The sequence below is a fragment of the Pinus tabuliformis genome, chromosome 8 (assembly GCF_031772625.1).
Source record: "Pinus tabuliformis cultivar Carrire ecotype Pingquan chromosome 8, CPIR1, whole genome shotgun sequence".
Taxonomy (NCBI): domain Eukaryota; kingdom Viridiplantae; phylum Streptophyta; class Pinopsida; order Pinales; family Pinaceae; genus Pinus; species Pinus tabuliformis.
Genome location: NC_142294.1, coordinates 418385654 through 418410357, shown reverse-complemented (window position 1 = coordinate 418410357; position 24704 = coordinate 418385654). Strand labels below are relative to the sequence as shown.

At 38.5% G+C, this 24704-nt stretch overlaps 1 long non-coding RNA gene across 1 annotated transcript; it reads right to left on the bottom strand.

Annotated features, from left to right (window-relative positions):
• Window positions 1–1744: 1744 nt before the first annotated feature.
• Window positions 1745–4738, bottom strand: LOC149235831 (uncharacterized). The gene is made up of 2 exons (XR_016246190.1): window positions 4448–4738; window positions 1745–3342 (listed from the first exon to the last, which is right to left on the bottom strand). It is a non-coding gene; the product is annotated as an uncharacterized LOC149235831 (long non-coding RNA).
• Window positions 4739–24704: the final 19966 nt, after the last annotated feature.

Here is a 24704-nt window from a genome sequence, read left to right as displayed (position 1 = left end):
ATAAACCAGTGATGTTGGCCCACATGGGACCTGTCATACAACTAAAGCTATTGTTACAACTGGAGTCCTTGGTTGGATTGAAACGGATTGTGTTAAATTTCCATGAAACTCTGCAACCTTAGATGAATAACCGAAAATTGAAAGTAGTTAACCTTCACCAAGATACAAAGCTTATTAACAACTTATAAGCAGCAGAATAAAAACACATGCACAAATTGACACACTTATTTTCTCAGGAAACCCAACAGGGAAAACCTGCTTGCTTGATGTAGCTATTTTATTGATTGTTCTTGAGCACTAGGATCTATTACAAAGCAATTTGTCTCTCTTGAGAAAGCGTTCTGCTTCTCACACACATACCTTAACTAAACAATTTATCTTGGCTTTCCTTGATCACTTCTTGATTTTGGTTCCTACACACAATTCTTCCTTTGTTGCCTCTTTGACTTGCTCTGCAAAACCTGCTCCCTTCTACGCACTATAAGCCTCCTAAATCCTTGCGCTCTTGAGCCCCTTATTCCTTGCACTTATGGCCCTATTTCTTAGCGCACTTCAGCTCCTATTTTTTAGGACCCCAACTCCACACAACCTGCGCACAACCAATTCTCCTAAATTCTGGCGCACTTGTGCTCCTATTCTTTAGGACACAATTCTTGCGCTCCACAATCAAGGCTCTCTCAGACTAACTCGTGAGCTCTGTCTTGTCACAATCTTTCGTGCACAAAACAATTGTGAGATCCTGGTGCCTTCATCCTTCCTTTATAGATTCTATTCATGCTAAATTAGGCTAGTTCAAATTTAGAACTCAAGTTGTAGATTGACAAGTTAACTGAGAGTTAACTCTTCTCTCTCCAATCAACACTAGAGTCACAACTCGTCCTTCCTTCAATCAATAACTGAAGTCCCAACTCGTTCTAACTTGAACTCGGACCGCCACCCATTCCTGTAGTTAAACTGAAGAAGGCTCCACGTAACTGGAGCTCCAACACTACACATGAACTCTACATGATTATTCCCATAAACTGAAAATTAACTCACCACAACTAAAATCTAACACATGAGGACAATTCGAGGTCTTCACTGGCTAAGGCACAAGCCAGAAGACCCTGCTCACTACATTTTCAACAGATTGTGCAAGTGGAGTCTATGGTGTGACTAAAATAGCTGGCACAAATAACAGCGATGCTGGAAGAGGTTGTGAAATTGAGGCTGACAGTTTCACTAGCGCTGGTTGGGTTCCTTGATTTGTCAATGCCAATGAGGTACCGTGGCTTGTAGAATTAACAGATGTATGTTCTGCTTTAGCCAATGAACTGGATAAAATGGCTGCAATTGATGGCCTTGCTTGCTCAATAAGAACAAAATGCCAGGAAAGTGCTAAAACAAAGCCATTAGATGGTATTGATGCAACTACGGATTAGGGGAACATCTCGAACAGCAAACCATTTGAGATTTTTTACTGTAAATTTTCATCAAACAGAACAAAAGTATACTTACATTGGAAAGAGAATACAAAATATATAACATGCAATATGGTCACCCTTCCTCTTCCCTAAAAATCCAATCAAGAATCAAGTTTAAAGTATTGATATCTGTGTTGAAGGATCTGACAATACTGACAATACAGTGTGATATAATCCATAATAGGCTACCACTTATTGAGACGGTTTCCAAAGTGTTTTATGCCATGGCTTAAGCTTTACTTTGCTGTATTGCAGTCAATATCACATGTGAACAGCTTAAGTTGGCTATTTGATTTTATAATTCTCTTGCAGATCTTTGCCAAATGTTCAAGGAAAACAACATCTATTAGTCAAACATCCAAAAGGACCTTGCCAAAGCCAGGTTACAAACTATAGCCTCGTATTTCAGAAGAATCCAAATAGCATTTTAAAGGGTCTCAGAGAATTCAGCCCAACTTCATCCTGAATTTCTATTTTATATAATGTCATTCCATATGATTGGTTTCTCACATACTTTGAATGATTATGGTGACTCGGTTATGCCCTTGACTGTCAAAAAATACAAAAAATCACACAGAATTTCTAAAATGCAATAACAAAATATGCAGGATAGTATCAAAGACACAAACACACCTTCTTCACAGTTTCCAGTGCTCTTTCTGCCGTTGATTTTTTTGGACCTGCAGTTTCCAGTGCTCTGTCATACTTTGAACAGCATCCTTTGAAACTAAATCCTTGGGAGCCAGCTTTGCAGCCAAGTATCCAAGTTGTTGGCGTGCCTCAGTCAGAAGTCCTCTCTCAAAATCTGTCAGAGATCTACCTGCCCTCATCCGTCCCATCCCTGCCAAGACAATTAGAATCTCTGATATCTGCTTGATTGCATCATCAAGTGGTTTTCTTCTCTCAATTTTAGCGTCCTTCCCAGTTTTAGTTTCTTAGCACCATGTTCAATGTGGTCTTCTTCTTCATCCTTTTCGTCGGAGCATAAAGAACTAACCATTTTATAATTTCCCCCTGTAAGAATATCTTGATGCGTATCAATCTTTTTTTCAGAGAAACTCCCATGTAACCTAACATCTGGGTTGCTATTTAATATTTATGGCCGTGTGAGGATGCTTTAAAGAAATCAAATTCACATCAAGGGTGATAGTTCCATCACATCTTTATCTGACACACTTGTCTTGACGGGTGAAATTTGCATAAGATCACCTTTATTGGACACACTTGTCTTGATGGGTGAAATTTGCATAACATCTTCTTTATCTGATACAACTGTCTTGAGGGGTGATAATTGCATAACACCATCTTTAACTGTCACACTTGCCTTGATGGGTGAAATTTGCATAGCTTCTTCTGTACTGACACACTTGTCTTGATGGGTGAAAATTGCGTACTTGCAACATTAAGCTCTGTTGAAGAATGAGCGATGTCACCTTCCTGAGGTAATGCCGAAACCACTGTGAGGCCATTTGGCAAAGCACCTTCTTTAGGAAATGTCGGAACTACTGTGATGCCATCTGGGAAATCACCTTCCTCAGCTAATCTCGTGAAATCACCTTCCTTGAAACCACTGTGAGGTCATCTCGTGTCTCTGGCGGCTCCAGGAGGATTGAACCATTGGGTTCAGTGGCCATCAGTATGAACCAAAGTTATCTCAGTTTCTATAAAGAGATTTTACTAATATCATAAGTGAACGCTCTGTACTACCTTGGGGTTTTTGAAGTTTTAATATAAATATTTACTCTGTGTAGTGCCCAAACGTTGCTCTCCTTCCAGAGTGTAAAGAACTGCATTCTTAAGCACAGATGTGGAGAAAATCTTGAAGTAAAAGACCCACCTATCATGGCCAGAAGCTCCCATCAAAAGAAGATGGTTAAAGCTGCAGATAAAAGCCAAGAATTATGACCAATATGCAACTCGAAAGCCCTCTAATGAATTCACCTGACAGTTTGCCCTTTGCCAAAATATCTAGTCCTGGAAACTTGACTAGAAAAGATCACACAGAAGCCCCAATACAAATCATAGAAAACAGCAATGCAGAGTGATTTTAAATCGTTTAAAAAACACAGAATCCATGTCAGATTTGCATCCCTGGGGCAAAGCGACCGAGGACCACGCTTACCAGAATTCACCTAAAAATCCCAGTTCTCCAGGTAATCTAAAAAATTTAAATATCAGAATGTAACCAATCAGAGAGCCCAATTAAGAAACAGCAATAGGCAGAAACACTTCACTAATGTGGAAAATGTTGATGTTGATATATACTAGTACTAATATTATTCAGATAGTGGCTGGCCCAATACAAGCCCATCCTCCCCGTTTGATTTTGAGGCATGTTCCTCTTTAGTACAAGATGAGATAGAGACAGTTGGTAAGCACCCAATCCGTTCCATTTTTAATAATTGACTACATTTAAATGTGTGAATATATATCGTGTCAACAGAATCCAAGCCAATTACAAAGGCATTAGAACTGGATACATTGTGGAGTTAATGTGTAAGTATATGTTGTGTCGACAGAACCCAAGCCAAATACAAAGGCATTAGAACTGGACATATTGTGGAGTTTTGCCAAGGGTTGCTGGAAGACAGAAAAGGTATTTTACCGGTCAAATTGGGGACATGGAATGCAATGCCTAATAACTGTACCTGGCATAAATTAATGTTGTGCACTACAAGTGAACACGAAGAGAGAACCTGCTCAGTCAAGTTGTGAAATACCTAATTCCCATTAATCCTTGAACTTGCAGGGGCAAAGAAAAGGGTACCACACAGATGGAAGATAACGGGCACCCAAACGCTACAGAAGCAGAAGCATCGAGGGAAAGAGCAACAAAGACCATAAACCCACTTCTGATCTTGCGACCAGGAGGTATCGGGGTCGCGTCCATGTCGTGAAAAGGCATACAACTGTGAAGAGCAAGAAGAGATGGATTAAGTTTTTAATTGTCTGGACCTTCCGGAGAAAAACTGTTAGATGTTTACCTTGTCGTTTTGGGTGAACACTCCACCTCATTATCACGGAAAACTGTCTAAATGTGCACTCTTAAGTTTGAATTGTTTTGAGAGCCATACATTCGTTCATTCCTCCCACTGCAATGAAGCGCTCTTCTTTTGATCTATAGTCCCGCGGAATTCCATAAAACTCGTGATATAATTGAGGATTCAAGGCTTTGAATTGGCTTAAGCCAGTATGAGGTTTCAAATCACATTGATGATACTGCACAGCAAAGGGTTTTCAAGTTTGTTGGGGAGAATAATTAGGGGTTCTCCATTGAGGAGTGTGTGTGAGATTAAGGGTGGGAAAAGATTGGCTATCTAAGAGTGTGTTTAAGAGCGTGTGTGTGAGATTAAGGGTGGGAAAAAGATTGGCTATCTAAGAGTGTGTTTAAGAGCGTGTGTGTGAGATTAAGGGTGGGAAAAGATTGGCTATCTAAGTGTGTGAGTGTGTTTAAGAGCGTGTGTGTGAGATTAAGGGTGGGAAAAGATTGGCTATTTAAGAGTGTTTTTAAGAGCGGTAAAAGAATGGGTAGTGACAAACAAGGGTGGTTTCATATGCAATGCAAGTTATGTTGTTGATTTGACTATATCATCTGTCACATATCGTAATTTATAAAATCACCAATTTGTTTGGGGAATATTTAACATATATTAAAAAAATTATTATAATTTAGTTGTCAAATAAATGAGATAGATGAAAGTAAGTTAATTTATCATTATTATTCAAGAAAAACGGTGAATGAGATAGATGAAAGTAAGTTAATTTATCATTATTATTCAAGAAAAACGGTGTTATTTGGAATTATTAGTTGGTGGTCACTAAGGAGTTAAGTTTTCGTTCATGCCAAATGCCTCTAGGTCTTTGACTGCTAACATGTTTCCTTACGCTTCCTTACGCTTGAAGAAGACAAGCTCTTAACCAAGCAAAAGTAGTATTAAGACATACTCCATATCTATCATCGACCCAAAGTAGATGGTAGAGTAATTTTATTCATAACTCAGTTGAAAAAAAAGAAGAAAAAAAACAAACAAACAAAAACAAAAACAAAAAAAACAAAACAAAACAAACTCAGTTGTCAAACTAAAAATGAGGACAGTCATTTCTAGTTGTTATCTGTGAATGCAAGCTGACTCATATGCAAGCTGACTCATTATTGTTATGCAAGGAAAACCACGTTATTTAGAATGACCGATGGTAATCCATAAGGGGGCAAGCTTTCACTCCTGCCAGGTCTTAGGTCGTTAACCTGTTTCCTTATGTCCAAAGAAGACGAACTCTTGGCCAAACAAAAGCATTTTTAGGGGGCAAGCTTTCACTCCTGCCAGGTCTTAGATCGTTAACCTGTTTCCTTTTGTCCAAAGAAGACGAACTCTTCGCCAAACAGGAGCAGTTTTAGGACAAAATTTATGGTAATTGTTATCATTGTATTAAAAAAATTTGCAATTATTAACATTTTTTTAATTTTAATGGATGTTAATTATTATCATGCTTGATCAATTTTAATATTAAAATATATTATAATATATTAAATAATAAATTATGTTTTGTATTTAAATATTCAATTTTATATAATTTATTATTATTAGTTTTTATTTACTACTCTTTTTATGGGATGTGAGGATATACCAATGATAAATCATTAATTGTGATATAGTAAAATGATTAGATGTATAGAGCTAAATCTATAAAGTTAGTATTTTTTTAAACATATAGTCTAATTAATAGATGAAATGACTTTTTTCTCGACATTTTTCTGGTCAATTTTGTTCAAAATGTGATACATATTTTTTTAAATCATAAGTTTAAGTTGCTTAGTTTGCAAAGATTGAGTGTCTTAGGGGATTTTCAAGGTGTTGAATCCATTTATGAATTCAAAATTGTATTTTAAACAACAAAAATTCACAATCTCACTAGAAATTATATTGTTGGATTCCAACCAAAAAATCATTTCGTTTATTAGTTAGACTACGCCATATTTTTTAAAATATGCAAATATGTGTTACTCATGAGGTGTAGACCAGTTGGTTTGCCTACGGTTTAGTCTTTGTCAGGCCATAGGTTCAAACCTCATGAGGAGGGGTTGAGGAGAGAAGTTACTTTGGGGGAATTAACTTCCCAAGGGGCATCCAGGCTCGACTGAACCTTACACAATCCTCGTGATAAGCATCCCATTATTTTTATTAGTTTTTTTTATGAGTATATAAGGGAATATTAATGATAAATCATTAATGGAATGGAATGATTAGATATATAGAGCTAGATCTATGAAGCTAGTATTTTTTTAGATATGCATATGTGTTATAAGATGTATTTGGTTGGTATTTAAAGTGTCGTAACTTTTTTGTTTTAAGGAAAAAAACATACTTTTGATCTTTCTACAAAAGAAATCAAAAAGTACCATCTCTTAGTTGCATAGCAACTCACTTGATTTCTTAACAGAGATTTTATCTTAGCATCCAAAATTTGCTTTAATCATACGTAAAGAAGAAAACTAACTTTTCACTCAAAAAGAACGATTAAATAGATTAAAGGAAAAGACATGAAAGCAAATAATATGGTATCATAATTATTAGATAGATTATATTATTAAGTTGATAGAACTTATATAAGTAATTGACACGATATCATACTTATTAGATATATTCTTCTATCAAGTTGATATAACTTATATAAGTAGTTGACACGGTATCACATTTATTAGATAAATTATTCTATTGACTTTTTTCATGTTCACATGGCACCATGAGGTTCAAAAAGTCATATGTCATTAATGAGCAACAGGCTTGTATTTCGAATGTGGGTGGTGTTTCTAATATTATTTGGTTCTAAGATTGATCTATCTTAGTTATTTTTTCTTTTTTTTACCATAGTGAATCAATAACTTGTTGGAGCAATTTGGGTGAGGCCCAAGTTCGAACCTAGCGGCTATCACTATAACACCAAGGGTATATTTAACAGCCCGTAAGCCAGATGTGCCAGGAATTTGTGACTTGGAAAGAGTTGAAACTCGATGAGGGTGGGGGAGCCTACTCGTTGAGCCTTATCACAAGAGGCCAAAGATGTCCCCCCGTGGGATTTGAAACCGGGTGGAGGGTATAACATCTCGTTGTGCAAACCACTTGGTCGTCCCATGAGGAGACTATGAGACCTTTTACTTAAAAGAAAATAAAAATTTACCATGAAAGGGCAAGAGATTAATGGTTGAATAATATTTTTAAGGGGTGAGGTAGTATATATGTATGTGGGAGAGGTTTATTATTTCATAGATAAAGGGATTTTACATATTAATTTGGTGCAATTTAGTATGGAAACAAATTTTACAAATTTATTTTTTCCTTTTTTAAAAAAATAGGAATTTGGTAATTTATTAGAGGCACATTAAAGTGGACCTCTATCCTAGGGGGTATCTACGCTTCCAGACTTATCATAATAGGCCAATATGTCAATTGTGGGAATTGAACTTGTGCGGGGAGGAAAACAAATAGTTCACCCAACCACCTAAGATATGAACCTTGGACAAGATATTCCATTAAGTTATGACTTAACAAGCTTACTTATGGGAATTGAACTTGTGTGGGGAGTAGAACAAATAGTTTACCCAACTACTCAAGCTATGAACCATGGATGAGATATACCATTAATTAATGACTTAGAAAGCACTGAGATGTTAAAATGAACCATGGATGAGATATACCATTAATTAATGACTTAGAAAGCACTGAGATGTTAAAAGACAACCGATGCAGGGGATCCCACTCTTGGGGGCATCTATCTTCTATCCTTATCACAATGGGCCAAATATTTCATCAAGGATTTCAACACGGGTGGGGAGAGTGAAGTCCTACCTCCCAACCATTTGACTATTGTCCTCTGCAAATAAATGTATTGTATTCTTATTACCAATGACCAAGAGCCCTAAAAGTTAGTTTAATCAATCCTTCCTATGGATTTATGTGCACTAAGTCTATGCTCCTCGCTTTACACTTGGTATCATCCTCAAAATATGGAAAAGTCCCCAAATATTTCTTGAAGACTTATTTCCAAACAAAAAACATAAATAACCCCCAAAAATTGATTTTTTATGTATGATTCATTATTAAATATATTTTCATAAGAATGACATGGCTATAAATTATGTAGGACAAAATATTAATAATAATAATAGATAAATAGATATTAAGGGAGACAGGAGCAGGAGGGGTTCGTTATCGCCCTAACAAAGAAATCTAGAGCCATACGCTTGGGGATTGGGAATCGCCACAAATAACCAAGCAGAATTCTTAGCCTTGTGGCAAGGGCTATAAATGGAAATATCAAAGAATATTCAACATCTAATGGTATTTGGGGATTCAATGATAGTCATACAACAAGTGCTAAAACTAGGAGAAACCTTCGACTATGATCAAACTCCTATTCAACAAAGGATTCACATACAAATTGGAAAGTTTGAATCCATCAAGTTCTTCCATGTCAAGAAACATCTTAACACCAAAACAAATACCTTAGTGAACAAAGGAGCCTCTTTGAATCAAGGGATGATTCTCCAAGATAATGAAGGATGTGTATATAAGCACTTACCATGATTAGAGTAATTAAAAATAAAGTTCATAAAGGAATGGGAAAACTAAGCGCAAGGAGAAGAGGAATGGGAATTAAGGAGCCTCATAGTGTCATTGACAGAGGTATGGCGAGCCAATCGAAGCTTGTTGTAGTTGTTTGGTGACTCTATCTAATGAAGGGTATAGGACATTCATTCCCCATGTGGGCGAAACATCATGATAATCCCAAGTAAGAGGACAATTGTGGTTTGAAAGAGCCACTCGTTATTGCATGGAGGAAATGTGGACGATGGTTTTAACTCCAAAATTGAGTTCGACACACTTTATTAGCACCATAGTAATGTAGGTTGTATCGATCCCCAACTGCAAATGTTCAGGTCAAATACAGATGGACAAGAACATTAATGAGGGGGGTAAATTGTTTAAGGACTATGCACATAAGAAGAGTGAGCTAAAAGGGGTTCTTACAGGAAACATGTTGGGTTGTGTTATATTCTTTCCACGACTAGCCCACGTAGTTAACCGGGGGATTAGAGGGGGGGCGGAGTCCCCTTTCGTTGTGTCGATTGTGTAGCGGGGGGGGGTCATAGGGGGTTTGAGGTGTACCTTAGGTTGGGTGGACCCACCTATGGTTTTGTGCATGATTTTCGCACATGTTTTTGGACGCGATGGTTTCGGTCCATGGTATTGGACGCGATGATTTTCAGTCCATGGTATTGGATGCTTCGGCATGTATAAATATGTATTATAACATTGAAAGGAATATAATGAAAAATCAAGTTGGTAGTCCTGGTTTTGCGATCCAGGGGAAAATCTTTGTGTATATGTGTTTTATGTGTTATGCTCTTGCTTGTTTATTTTCTATGTTTTAGAATTCATATGCAAGTAATTTTTGTACGGGGTTAAAACCTACAAAACATAGTTGTATGTCTTGTTCTTCTCCCTGGGGTGGTGGTTCATGTATGGTTTAGTAGTTTCCCTAAAGCACCCTCCTATCAACATATGACATATATCATGGATGGTGCAGCTCAAAGTACAATGGTTTAGGAGAATGCGGACATGGTAGCGCAGTTGAATTATATGACAACCACCATGGAGCATATTCTAGTTCTATTGAACATACAAGAGGAATTGTTGTCAAATGGAAATGAGACTCAACCCCTTCTTGAAAATCAAAAAATTGGCCTCCTTCAGGTCAAGTTAGACAGGATGCAGGTAAAGGCGAAATTATAGGACCTTTGTTCAAGAAAAAATGAAGTTGTTGCTTAAATTGGGTCAAAGGAGGTGAGAGTGGAGATGGAACATGGCGAAAATATGGAGTCTTCTCAACACAATGTTAATGTTCACCAAGAGGGTGAGGAAGTGAAAACAATAGGAGAAGATGTTGAAGATGGGCCGACCTAAGATAGTTAGTTAATTACCATCTCTTTTTCTTTGAATATGTATTGGTTCTAGGTGTTTTTTGGAAAATTTACAAGTGAAATCAGTTCATAAATAGAATAGGCAAAAGGTGTAGTATAATCATGGTATTTTTTGGTTTGGACAAATGTTGGAATCTGAAGAATCGGTTAAATATGTAAAAGGATATGGCCTTGAAACCAACTTCTATTAATATAAATCGTAATCGTTTTGTTGAATAAAAAAAGTTAAATAAATATTACAAATACATGAATTTTCTTTTTTCTTTTTATTTTCTTCTTCTTTTTGTAGTTGTCACTATACCAATAATATATCCCACAACCCATAAGATGTAAGCCATATATTCCATAAATTTATAACTTAGCAAGGTGGGGAATACTACTTCTTGAGCCGGGCCAAAGATGTCCCCCCATGGGATTTGAAACCGGGTGGAGGGGATAACATCCCATTGTGTCAACCACTCAGTCATCACACACATACATATTCACACATTTTGTTTGGCGAACGAATCGCTCTTGCGAACAAGAGTGATCTCCCTAGGTTTAGAAAGTAAACTCTAGCAAAAAACAATCAAATACATAAAAACATTCCCCATCTTACCATTAAATCATAGATACAAAATTGGGTGAAAGGTTTATACCTTTTTCAAAATTCTTGTCCTTATTGTTGTTTTCTATAGATTTTGATCTATTCCTTGATGCCCCAAGAAAAGATCTGCAAAGACACGAACATACAAATTATCAAAACATATGATACATAAATGATTTAACATAATCTATACAAGTGATCAAGGAATCTCATAACAATCATCATAACAATGAATGTGGGAAAGAAATATGAATTTGTATTAAGTAGAGAAAAGGAGATAGTTACAACCAAGCCTTGATGTTGATGGATTCCTCCCAATATCCCTCAATTCCAACCTTGCAATCAAAAGCTTCAGCGAACACGTTAGCAGAATGGAAGTATAGTTTCAAGAGTCAAAAGCCAACCCTTTTTCCTTAAAGTGCATTGTACTTATAGGCCAAGGATGGAAGTTTGAGATCCACTTAGGTAGGGGTGAGATCCACAATGGAGGGGATGAGATCCATTATGGTAGGAATGAGATCCAATATAGGAGGAACGCGAGCCAAATCCCCACCGCTTGGAGTAGATACCATTACGAGGCTTCTAGAACCGAAGCTTCATAACCTTTTTTATATTTTACCCATGCTAACATATCGTCGCACTTTTAACGAAGACAAGCTGCACTGACATCGCAACACATTTATTATGCAACATGTGACACTGCAAGTTGTAATACTAGCACCTGCAATGATCTCCAAAGATAGGTTTTTTTAGGTATGTAATCCAGGATTATTATACTTCATGGACATGTATTTCTTCCATATTTCTTATGGATTAGTGACAATAGTTCTTTGGATGGCAAACGATCCATATTTGACACCATTTGCATGGATGTGACAAATTTGATGTGGAACAAATTTCCCCCTAAAGTACAAAGTTAAAAAAGGTATAATTATTGAAGTGTTTTATCATGTGAAGGTTCATATCAAGGAATAAATGGTTGGAAACATACAAGTCAATAATCAAGATATTACAATACAATATCATCAAATGATCATCTTTGAGGTAGGCATTCCCATACTCATAATATACGCAAATCTAGGTAAATATGGAAATTTGCAAAGATCCATATCAATAATATGAAGTCATGGCCACCAAACATACATTGTGGATCCATGTTGTGAAGACTCGTATGAACACAGCCACCAGGCATACATCGTGGATCTATGTCATAGTCATGAATACTCAAAACTCCATGCAACCTAGATGTATCAAACAAATTTAGGGTCTTCGTCTCTATCTATCATGGTATGAATCTAACCATGTGAACGAATGTCTTGAAGTTGAACATGGTAGAAACCATCTGATTACTAGTCAATGATAAGAATCGTTAACAAATGCGAGAGGAACCACCAATGATAACAATGACCCTGAAGGTACTCTAGTACAATCTATGGGGTGTGAATATGTGATATAAAGTCAAACACCCATAAAATCCTTTAATCAAAGGTCAATGTTGTAAAGTTTTCATCGAAAGTGAGGAGACCTAATATTGAAGCACACAAGTTCCAAGGTACCAAAATGGTTTCTAGATCAACTTCCTAGATAATGTGCTGAAGTCGATAGGAATTGATCTGTCATAGGAGGGTCTACAACATGAAACAAGTATCAATATTTGGAGTACAAAATAGGAGTAATTCAGGATTGACTCAAGGATTGCCGATGGAATAGAGGGCTTTATGGATTCCAAAATAATTTAATTGAGGTTGAAATTCTCTTGAACATATTGACGACGTTGTAATAACTTGGCAGCGCTTGAATCAAAATAGGATTGAATGAAGACTTTCAATGAGGCATGATTGATTAGCGAGACAAGTGGATACCCTAACCTAGACACAAAAGGTGATAATGTCATGTTCAAGAGCGACTTTTTGCCTTTTCGAATACATAATTTACACCTCTCTTTCCTAATCCCCCCCACCATTTCTAGCAAGCACCTCTTTATTTTGACACAAACTTGAGGAGGATAACATATGCTTGAAGTATAAGCTCATTCTTGAGATGAGTCCTTTGGAGTATTTTTAATGAACCCTAGGAAGGAGTGGTTCGGTCTCATCATGATGAATGAGTCCTACATTGTTTATATTTTACGAGTCCAATGAAGGGATAACTCAACTTCTTTTTCACGTTTAGAGAGTTTGAAAATTAAATAAAAAGGAAACTCTGTAATGTTTTTTTCATAAATTTAGTCCCCCGAGGCTGAAAAAGGATAAAACAATACAAGGGAGAACTCTTTTAGTCATGGTTGACTAAAGTATGCCCTTTTTGTAATTAGTCTACTCAATCTGGAAAAGGGTTAAACTTATTCTAAGTAGACTTTCTTTCAAATAATTTTTCAAGTGTGAAAGAAACAAGGTCACTCGGTTATCTTTTCATGTTTAGAGAGTCTGAAAAGGGCTTAAAGAGAACTCCAAGCGGTTCCTTTTTTCATATAGTTTTAATGAGCCTAAAAAGTGATAAAAATATACTCACGTCGAACTACCATATTTCAAAATTTTAACCTTCTTTTAGCACATACAAGTAAAAATCATCATATTTACCCAAAAAAATATATAAAAAGGATTGATTGTTGACAATTAGGAAAAAAGGGCAAAAAATAACAATAATAAAATAACTTTTATTCCTATAAAAGGATAAAAAGTGAATTCATTTTTACCATTTGAGTTTTCATCAATTGCAAAGCCAAAAATCCATGTTTACCCTTGACCTTTAGGAGTTGATTTCAGGCAGTCTAGTGGATGATTTTGTACGTCATTTCTTTCAGGTAAGAGTAGTCTCCCTCGTCTTCATTTCTACGGTCATATTTTTCATTTTTTGCGGCGAAATTTTGAGTTTTTAGCTTCTTCAAGGTAGGAGATTTCACCTTCGGCCCATCACAATCATGCCATTTGAAATCTACGATGATCCTAGATCATTGCATATCCTCAAGGAAATGCTACGATGACATTACATTGTTTCTAAAAATAGTTGCGAAGGGCACAAAAGGTTTGGAAATTTTTAAGTTTTTGAGGAAAATTACCCAAAAAAAATGCATGTTTGTAATCTAACATGTTTCCCCCTTGTTATTGACATATTTTTCGACTGCCAAGATCGCCAAAATGTTGGAATGGATAGAAAGAGAGCATGAAGCTCAATATCTTATCATGGAAAATGATGCCAACACCATGTTAGCACTCTGATAATGTGGGTTAGCAAAATATTTCATGATTCCATGAATGAGAGCTTGGCCATAACTTTTAGATTATTTGGTTCATGCATGGAATGTCAATGACCAAAATTTTCAAATTGATAGCCACACTCTTACCATTGAGGTGGAATATATTTATTTCCTGACTAGGCTATCATGAAGAGGAACCAGGGTTTCACTATTCGGCCATAGGGGTGGTGGTGTTCCCACTGACTACTATGTCAATGAACATTGTGTACAAGGATCACAAAAGACTAATAGTGGGAAGATTGAAATTAAAGACATAAGATATTTTCCATTAAAGACCATTTTGTTCACTGTCACTTGTGTTGTTGGGAGCGTTGCTCCACACTTGGCCATTAAGGCCCAGATGTGATACGCTTTTGATTGCATGGAGCCAACTATATTCACTTGGTGTGAAGGGCTATTAATAAATATGAAAGGCCAACTTAAGAGGTGCAAGATAGGTCATTTGAAACAGTTTCTCTATGGTTCAATCTTGGTATCTTTTTTCCTAGAGAGAGTATCGCTACTTCATTCTCAGAGGGTGGGAGTGGACGTTCCTAAATTGAGAGAGCCCCGTATGAAGAGATGGGTTGATTTGATGGCAGTCAATGGTAGCGGCCAAATGATGTCCTTCAATGCTACCTCCTTCATACGGTTATGACAATAGATCATTATGATTAAGGATTACCCATATGCAGATGTTAACTTTAGGGGAAATCCAAACTTAGTACTCCTTTAAGGAATGCAATGGGACCAATTAGGTAAAAAGATCTCTATATTTTTTGTTTTTCAACATATTTGATTTTTATGGATTTGTGTTTCATGTCAAGACTAACATAAAATTATCATACAAATGTTGGACCAGTATGACCAGCTAGGATGCCCCATACTCAAAGGTGGGGGCAACAACAGGCTGAGATTGGTGAACATAACCATGAGGTAGTCGAGGCACTCAAGGAGATTGAGAGAAATCTAAAGGGGCTCATTCAAGGCATTCTCGATTTACAGGTTGATGATGTAACGCTTTATTATTAGAGACATACAGTGAGAGTGCCTGCTCGAATAGGTCGTTTGCTTTGGAATGTAGTCAAGGTTGTAGTGTGTTACCATGAGCATCATCCTAGGGTTTAGGCATTTTTAGGTTAGATTTTTTTTCTTTATACTTATCGACATAATAAAGGTTGGAAGCCTTGACTACCTTATACACTTTTTGTTGTGTAAAAATCTTTTGCAAAATTATTTATGAAGCCTATTTCTATTTGAGCTATTTATCTTTGTACAATGTATGCATGCTATGTTTTTTTACAATTTGCGCAAATGTCTATCTAATACATAGTTTCATAATGAATTTGTTAATGTATTTAGATTTCTTAGAATGTGTTGATATCTATGTAATCAAATTCTCTTTCCAAGAGACAAACCCTTAAAACATTCTTAAAATTAAAGGACTTCTAATAAAATAAACATTACTTAGTTGTAGTACTATGAGTTGAGAATATAATCTAACAACCAAACGACAATATCAAAAGCAATGGAATCAGTCAATAGTTCAATTATTGCACTATATTCCATAATGTTGTTTGTTGTATGACCCAAACATATCCCACGCAAACTCACTAACTCATCATTAGGTGTATAGACTACCCATGTTGCAGAAGAAAGATTTAAAATACTACGGCTAACACCATCAAAAAATCTAATATAAGGTAAAGGAATTGTCGACATCTACAAACCAAGTATGACATGAGATAAGAAGCAAAGACAGAAATTGCAACACACCAAAAGTTATAGTACTACAATGTACAAAGTAACTACGTAGAGACCTAAGCATAGTATTTTTGAGATGAAGCCCATTTATGGGCTGAGATAAAGGGATTCCATCATAATACACCAGCTCATAGGTGTCTTTTGCAAGTGCATGTTTGACTATATCAGGGCCATGCCACATAGGCTCAAATTTACTAGCTCCCGGTAAGCCAAGATAAGTCTAGTAGATCTAGCGTAACAATGAATGGTAAGTACCTATTGAAATTAGGTTGAGGATAATGGTAGACTTGTGGATAAATTCCAATTGCCATAGGAGGATACTTAGGATATCCTAGAATAGGTTGTGCCATAGGAATTTGCATTGCATCAGGATAAGTTGGAGGAGAAAATTCACAGTAAACTGGAGCAAGTTGAGCTATAAGTGGAACTCCTTGGAAAGGTTGACTTGTTTGCATTTGAGATAACCTTGAAATGGAATTTGAGTTATACCTTGAATAGGTTAACAAGAAGGAATTTGAGGCCTGACCTAAATAGGTTGATTATAGGGAATCTTAGGTAAATGTTATAGACAATTTTGTGCCTTACAGCAACGAGCATGAATTGTCAATAATCCAAGGGATCCAAAGTTCCCTAAACATGATGTTCCTACCCCTAGAGGAACAAGGTCAGCAAACCAACAGCTCTCAGATCAGTTCTCCACCTGAAAACACTCAAAAACAAGCAATCCTGAAATCAAAGCAGGTGCTCCACTAGGTTTCTGCGCTGAAACTCAGTTGCTCCATGGTGTACCTGCGTTGCAAAGCAAGTGGAACAAAGGCCACCTGCGCTGAGCGAGATGGGACAAGTGGCACACTGAGTCATTGCTCTGGAATCTTCCAAAAATGACACTTGGATCAGGTATTTCGCCTTGTGATGAGTCAGAGGCTCTGTTTCTCCAAGTGGAAGCAAGGTTCTCCAAGTGGACTCAAGAACTGAAGATCAACTAAAGATTAACTGAAGAGAGAGAGGACACAAGGCAGCTACACATCAATTGCAAGCTGACTCATCCTTTCTCAATTCATCTATATATTGAGCTCTCTCCTATGAGCTCAGGAGGCTGGAATTTTGTGCAAAGTAATGATATGCTGTTGGTTTCACTACAGAGCTATTGGGTGATTGTTTGAGAGAGGTGAAGAGGAGAAATTATTTCTGCTGGGAGGTGTTGCTGGATTGGAGCCTTCAATGGTTGTAATACTCTCAGAACCTTTACTTCTTCATTAATAAAAGCTATTGAGGTTCTTCTATGTGCTCTTGTTTCAATAATATATTGTGATAATTGCATGTTTGGTTTACACTAATCCTTGAACCAGTTATGATTGCATGCCTCTTGTAGTTTCCTTCTTTGTCATTTTGCAGGATCTCATTGTAGCTGGGCCAGCAAAAGAGCAAGGAGCTAGGAGCAAGCGGCCAAAGAGAAGAGTTTGGATTCGACATTAAGCGCAAGGCAACGGTTAGTGCATTTCTCCACTCTCTTTTGCTTTCATAAAGAAGTAAACCTTCAGTAGTTTTCCTTACAGTTGTTGCTAAGGTACTATCACCCTTAGAGTGGGATAGGGTCATCCGAGTCGGATACTTTTCCCTACAACAAACTGGCGACTCCGCTGGGGATCGTATCCGTTTGATTGTGTTTGTAGTATTTTGCTATTCATTTCCTGAACAAAAGAGTACCAAATCGAAAAGCTTTTGACTATATCAAAAGCGAAGTAGAGGGCAGCTACTCTAGCTCCTTTCTGAGTAAGTTCATGATTTGAAGAGCTGATCTACAAGGATCCTTGTAAGCTATTAGTGATAGCTTTTCACCTTCCTTATCATCCCTTTGAGTGTGCTTGACTGATTGCTTCTGATTTGAGCAAAAACTGTGCATTTTTGAGAAAATTATGACCCGGAAACTGTGAAAACGCAACTTTCGTTTTCCAAAGCAGGTAGTACACAGGCTACCTGCTTTGCAACGCAGGTCTCGAAGGGGCTACCTGCGCTGAGAGCCAGACTGGCTGTGCAGCACCTGCGTTGGCCCAATTTTGCCTAGTGCTGTTGGGGTTTCCTCCTTTTCTCTTGCCTGTTTTCACTATAGATTTGGCTGCCAGTTACCAGTCTTGCACCTGTTCTGAAACCAACATTACTTGCCATCATTCTGCCTCTGTTATATAACGAAATTGTACTTGTTCTTTTGTATTTCTTAATCATTTACAATTTCCCATAACGAAGAGTAAACTAGTCTTGCTTTTGGCCTCTTAGATCTGAACCTGTGTTAGGCATTTTGCTGGTCTAAAGAGTTAGCTTGTTTGCTGTCCATAGCTGATTAGTCATTTTACTTTCGTCATTATGGTTTGATTTCATGCATTTCCAGTGATTAAGCAAGTAAATCTTAAGGTGTCTTTTGATTTTGGACAAGCTTGTTTGTTTTCACTTTAAATCGAAATCAAAGTTCTATAACAACTTTCTTTTTGTAACCCATCAACATTAAGAAAGGGAAAAGAAAATACATGCATTGTGCATTTTGCATTTGACTGTTTGCTTGACGATTTAGGAAAAATTTGCATTTAGTGTGTGCTCTATGATCTGTGTGAAAAGATTTGCCTTTCTTTTCCCTCAGTAGTTAAGGTTTTCAAAGTTGAAAGATTGAAAAGTTTGCTTCTCATCTTAGACTGCATTCAGGAATTTGTTACATACATCTCGTGGTGATCCTTAAAGGCAAACTGCTAAGCAAGATCAACATTAAAATAAATCCAATTTACATAACAACGCTTTGTAACATAACGCAAACACATAGAGGTCTAGGTAGAGACGTGTTCCGGCGTCGTTAAACATAGTGACTGTCGATCTCTACGAAGGTGGGTGATTCCTCCTGAGAGTCGGTGGCACTAATACGGACTTGTGCTCCCACGTACCGTCGCGTATATATTGGGAGACCCCTATAGGAACAAAGCCTTTATCCATAGGAAGCCGTGTCGGCCGCCCTACTGATCGCGATGCAGTGAACACAGCATTCACGAAGATCGACCACCCGTACCGTAAAACGTATTCTGTGGTTTCGCGAAAAGTTTGGCACACCCTCTGCCTAGAACTCCAGAGAAGTTTCTTTTGGCCTTTTTCAAACTCTATAACTGAAAAAGTCCATCCGAGCATTTGTCACTTCGGGCTCGTTAAAACATCGAAGGCGACTAGAGTCATCTTTAGCTTTTTCTCGACTCTTAAAACATGAAAAAGCAAGTTTGTGTCTAAAAGCGTCGTTAATAAAATTTATTTTAAACGGAACATAATCACCTGTTATTCCCACGTTGATCTTTCAGTTGAAAAGTATGGAGCCCACCAACCAAGGAAGTAACCTTGGTGGAAGTCCAAATCCCTTCTCCTCTTGGGGAGATATTGGTGCGCCTCATATGGCCACATTGTCACTTCCAGGATTGACAATTGGCCTACCTGTATGGCTCTTTTCAACTAATGTAGTCCAGATCGCCACTAATCCTGAGCAGTCGAATCAACAGTCAGACCAGTCTAGAACTACCCACCAGCCTTCCACTTCTTACAATACTTCCTCTGATCCTTCATCTTCGCAAGGTAGAGCCGGCAAAAGTCAGCCTCCCATGGAGAAGAAGGAAAAGAAGAAGAAAATAGAAAAGAAGCAGAAGGGGCCTATGGCGAAGGCGACTGGGGGCAAGCAAAAGACAGCTGACAAAAATCCACACACTGCACCGACCGGGCCTAAATCGCCATGTGTCATTTGCAAAGGGGCCCACTTCCATCGTGATTGTCCTTGTATTCCCCGGATACTAAGGGACTGGTCCCCAAGGTTGCACAATCCGGTAGCATCAACCTCTGGTAGTCATGTTGATTGCAGTCCGTCAACTAGCGAGAGTGAAGGACGAAGAGGGAGACCAAGATCACCCTGTATGTTGTGTGAAGGCGATCATGCCATCCACCGATGTCCATTCTTAGATGAGGCAAAAAGAGTTTTGGAAGATCGTCCAGTTTCACCGTTACGACTTCCTCCTAGATACCGAAAACTCGCGCCTAATCCCTCGATAGTTGAAAATCCAGCTGACCCGCTCAAGTGGTCGGCTGAAGTATCGGTCATTGAGAATGAACCTACTGAATCCAGACCAGACGAAAGTCTAAAGGTCGAAACGGCAGTTGACCTGGTTCTTCCTTCAGAGGTTTCATCCTCCAATGACCCCGTCATTGAAGACCCATCTTCAAATGACACCCTCACTGAAGAGGATAAGGATGACACCGTCCATATTCTTTTCATCAACATAGACTCTGATGAGCATCAGGGCAATGCACCCATTCCTTTATCGCAGGAAGGAACATCGTCAGAGTCGTATCCGGCCGTATATTCGGTCCCACCACCAAGCAACCTAGTTGTATCCTTTGATTGGAATCAATTAGGCAGACCCCGGTTACCAGCCAGTATCCCATTCAGAATCATAGTCCAAATCTACAGAATGGTGATGGCTGGAACTATCATTGATGAAGGGGCATCTGTGAGTATCCTTTCCTCTATTGCTTGGAAAGCACTGGGTTGCCCGGCGCTTTTACCTGAGATGAGAAATCTATCAGGTTTTGATAAAGGAACCAGTCACCCGTTAGGGATTCTCCCCAATGTTCCAATTACATTGAAAGGGAAGACAGTTCATATGAACATCATGGTCGTCCAGGGACCCTTGGTTTATAACTTACTCCTTGGACGAGACTATATATATTGCATGGAGGCAATAGTGTCCTCGCTCTTTAGAGTCATGTGTTTTCCGCACGAAGGGAGAATGGTCAAGCTCGTAGACCAACTTTCATTTCCAGGATCATGCATCGCAAATAGTCAAATACCATCCCTTAACGGTTTATTCACTCAAGGAATGCCACCACCCCCGGTTCTACTTCCCGATGAATGCGAGTAATTCGGAAAGAAAGAACTGGGACCCAGGGGGCATGCACCCTGGCCTGCCTTGGGCAGAGAAAACCTTGGGTATAAAGTTAATTTCCGCAGAAGAATGGACTAGTCCGTACCCCGTCCGAAAAAGGAAGAGAGGGTTGTTCTAGGATAAAATTCTTTTGTCAAAGTTATGTGAAGCGGAAGAATCGCTCCCTTTGTCTAAAAAAGTAGGCTCTCCTAAGGAGGAGATCCATTTGTGGCAGCAAATAGCCACCATCTTTGAATGTCAAGCCTCACCCATTAAAACAATATGTTTTGAAAGAGAGTAGGGGCAGTCTCCAAAGAAAGAGATGAAATTGCTGAAACAAGTAGTCACCATCCTTAGCAACCTAATGATAGACATCGCCGAAAAGAGAGTTTAGTTTGCGGCAGCAAACAAAACCATTTTTCGGATAATAAGTAAGAGGACAGAATCTCGAAATTATACTTTATACCTGGGGGCATGCAAACCTTTTGGAGTGCAAGCACGGGACGACTATTTATTTTTTTAAATTTTTAGGTCCTCCCTTTAAACCTGTAGGTCTAACCCGTTAAACTCGTAGGATTAGCCGTTTCCAGCTTGCATAAAGAAAGGATGTGAGGCAAAAGTTAAAACCTGCCAAATTGGAGTAATTAGTGAGGTATCGCTCCTTAAATAAGATTACCTCACCTAAGGCATTCCTTGTACTAAGACTGGTATAAATCGAGCAGTTTTGGCAATGTTCATGCTCGTTTAAAAATAAACACAAGAAATCGAGCAGTTTTTGTATAGAGTTCATGCTCGTTAAAAAAATAAACATAAATTGTGAGCAATCTTTCCCTAACAGTTCAAGCTCATTCAAAAAAAATGAACCGGTAAATAACCTTGAGAAAAGTAACCTTTGAAAGCCATATTAAAACCCTTGGTCGTGTTTATATGCCATCACCTCCATCCGTTCATTTGGCCAATCGTTCATCTCCATATGTTTGTTTACCCATTTTGAGGAACAGCTGCGAAGAGTGATTTCATTTAGCCATCCTTGTGACACTGCCGTGATTGGAAAATTCCAACCTGTACCTGGAATCTGCTGCTATCCCTGTTTATCACTCGTTCCTCAAAAGACGAGTCTTCTTTGAGCTCTTTTCATTGACTCGTAAAATATGAAAAGTTTGCCGAGTTTTGGCCTTCCAGCTCGTTAAAAGGACCGGAAGAGCTATCCCTCCTCTAGATTTTAATCTTTTTGGACCTGAGGGATTATTGCACAAAAAGATCGAGCGCTTGTTTTGTTCGGCTCGTTAAAGAAATCGAAAATTCATCCCTTTTGTATTGTTTTATACTTTTTCGGACTTAAGGGATTAGATGACGAAAAGGAATTTTTGAGTTAACTTTCCGTACCTTTTTAGACTCTCTAAAAATGAAAAGGACCGAGTTTTCCTTGTCGTTAGACTCGTTAAAATGATTAAATAGCGACAAACTTGTCTTTAGACGAGAACGAGTTTCCCTATCGCTAGGCTCGTTAAAACATAGCGATGGGCTTGCCCGAAGGGCAGGTTATAGAACAAGCATATGTTATCCTCCTCAAGCTTGACAAAAATAAAGAGGTATTGGTCAGCAATGACTGGGGAAAAATTGGGAGAACCTCACAGCATTAATGGTAGCAAGTCGCTCTTGAACATGACACTTTGTCCTCCGTATCACATCGGGTTGGGTTGTTTCATTCACCGGTCTCATAACCATGGTCCTCGCCACACCATCCACAATTGGGGTAATGCTACCAATCCATCACATCAGTGTCGTTATATGTTCAAGAGATGTGGTTCTGCAAAGAGTCAACCGTGTCCCATCCACTGCCATACATTGTCCTTCATCCATTTCATGACCGCCACCCTGAATCATACATCACAGTTTGTTTTCACCTCATCACAATCACTAGCTCCGTTCCGTGTCACTGATGTGGGATTCATTAAGGCCCTCCTTTGACGGCTCGCTCCTTGTCGACATCAGCTCATTATCCAAAGAGTTGATCTAGGAACACCCCCTCCAGTACTTTGAAGCTTGCATGCCTCAATGGCAAGTTTCTCACTTCCGGCGACAGGTATACATCAATGACCTTCGACCAAAAGATTTTGCATGGTGGTCGACGCCAAGTCCTTTATTCCCACCATGTGAATTGTACTGCCGTACCTTGAGGGTCATCATCCTTATCGGTGATTCCTCTCGCGGTTGTTAACGGTTTACATCATTGACCGGTAATCAAGCGATGTCTTTCCATGTTCGACTTCAAAAAATTCTCACATGGATCGACTTGTACATCGAGTGAAGATCGGAAGAGATTGAAGACCCCGGATCTAGTTTCATCCATCCGGGCTGCGATATATATTCAGGACATAAAGACATTTGATATGTACATCATTACAGCAGATGATCATCCTTCTCAAAGGATGATAATTTCAGCAGAGAATTATCAGTCTACAATCAGACGATCGTCTGTTCTATGTACCAAAATGTATTTATAAAGCTGAGCAGGGGAATGCCCGCCTCAGCTAGATCATGAAAATGTATGAAAAATAATGTATTGTATTGTATCTTATTACAGGACACTTCTCAGCAGATTGAATGAACTTCGGATCCTCTCAATAAAGCATTTCACCCGATAAACGACCTCATACTTTAGGGGGCATCTGTTATAGACAATTTTGTGCCTTACAGCAACGAGCATGAATTGTCAATAATCCAAGGGATCCAAAGTTCCCTAAACATGATGTTCCTACCCCTAGAGGAACAAGGTCAGCAAACCAACAGCTCTCAGATCAGTTCTCCACCTGAAAACACTCAAAAACAAGCAATCCTGAAATCAAAGCAGGTGCTCCACTAGGTTTCTGCACTGAAACTCAGTTGCTCCATGGTGTACCTGCGTTGCAAAGCAAGTGGAACAAAGGCCACCTGCGCTGAGCGAGATGGGACAAGTGGCACACTGAGTCATTGCTCTGGAATCTTCCAAAAATGACACTTGGATCAGGTATTTCGCCTTGTGATGAGTCAGAGGCTCTGTTTCTCCAAGTGGAAGCAAGGTTCTCCAAGTGGACTCAAGAACTGAAGATCAATTAAAGATTAACTGAAGAGAGAGAGGACACAAGGCAGCTACACATCAGTTGCAAGCTGACTCATCCTTTCTCAATTCATCTATATATTGAGCTCTCTCCTATGAGCTCAGGAGGCTGGAATTTTGTGCAAAGTAATGATATGCTGTTGGTTTCACTACAGAGCTATTGGGTGATTGTTTGAGAGAGGTGAAGAGGAGAAATTCTTTCTGCTGGGAGGTGTTGCTGGATTGGAGCCTTCAATGGTTGTAATACTCTCAGAACCTTTACTTCTTCATTAATAAAAGCTATTGAGGTTCTTCTATGTGCTCTTGTTTCAATAATATATTGTGATAATTGCATGTTTGGTTTACACTAATCCTTGAACCAGTTATGATTGCATGCCTCTTGTAGTTTCCTTCTTTGTCATTTTGCAGGATCTCATTATAGCTGGGCCAGCAAAAGAGCAAGGAGCTAGGAGCAAGCGGCCAAAGAGAAGAGTTTGGATTCGACATTAAGCGCAAGGCAACGGTTAGTGCATTTCTCCACTCTCTTTTGCTTTCATAAAGAAGTAAACCTTCAATAGTTTTCCTTACAGTTGTTGCTAAGGTACTATCACCCTTAGAGTGGGATAGGGTCATCCGAGTCGGATACTTTTCCCTACAATA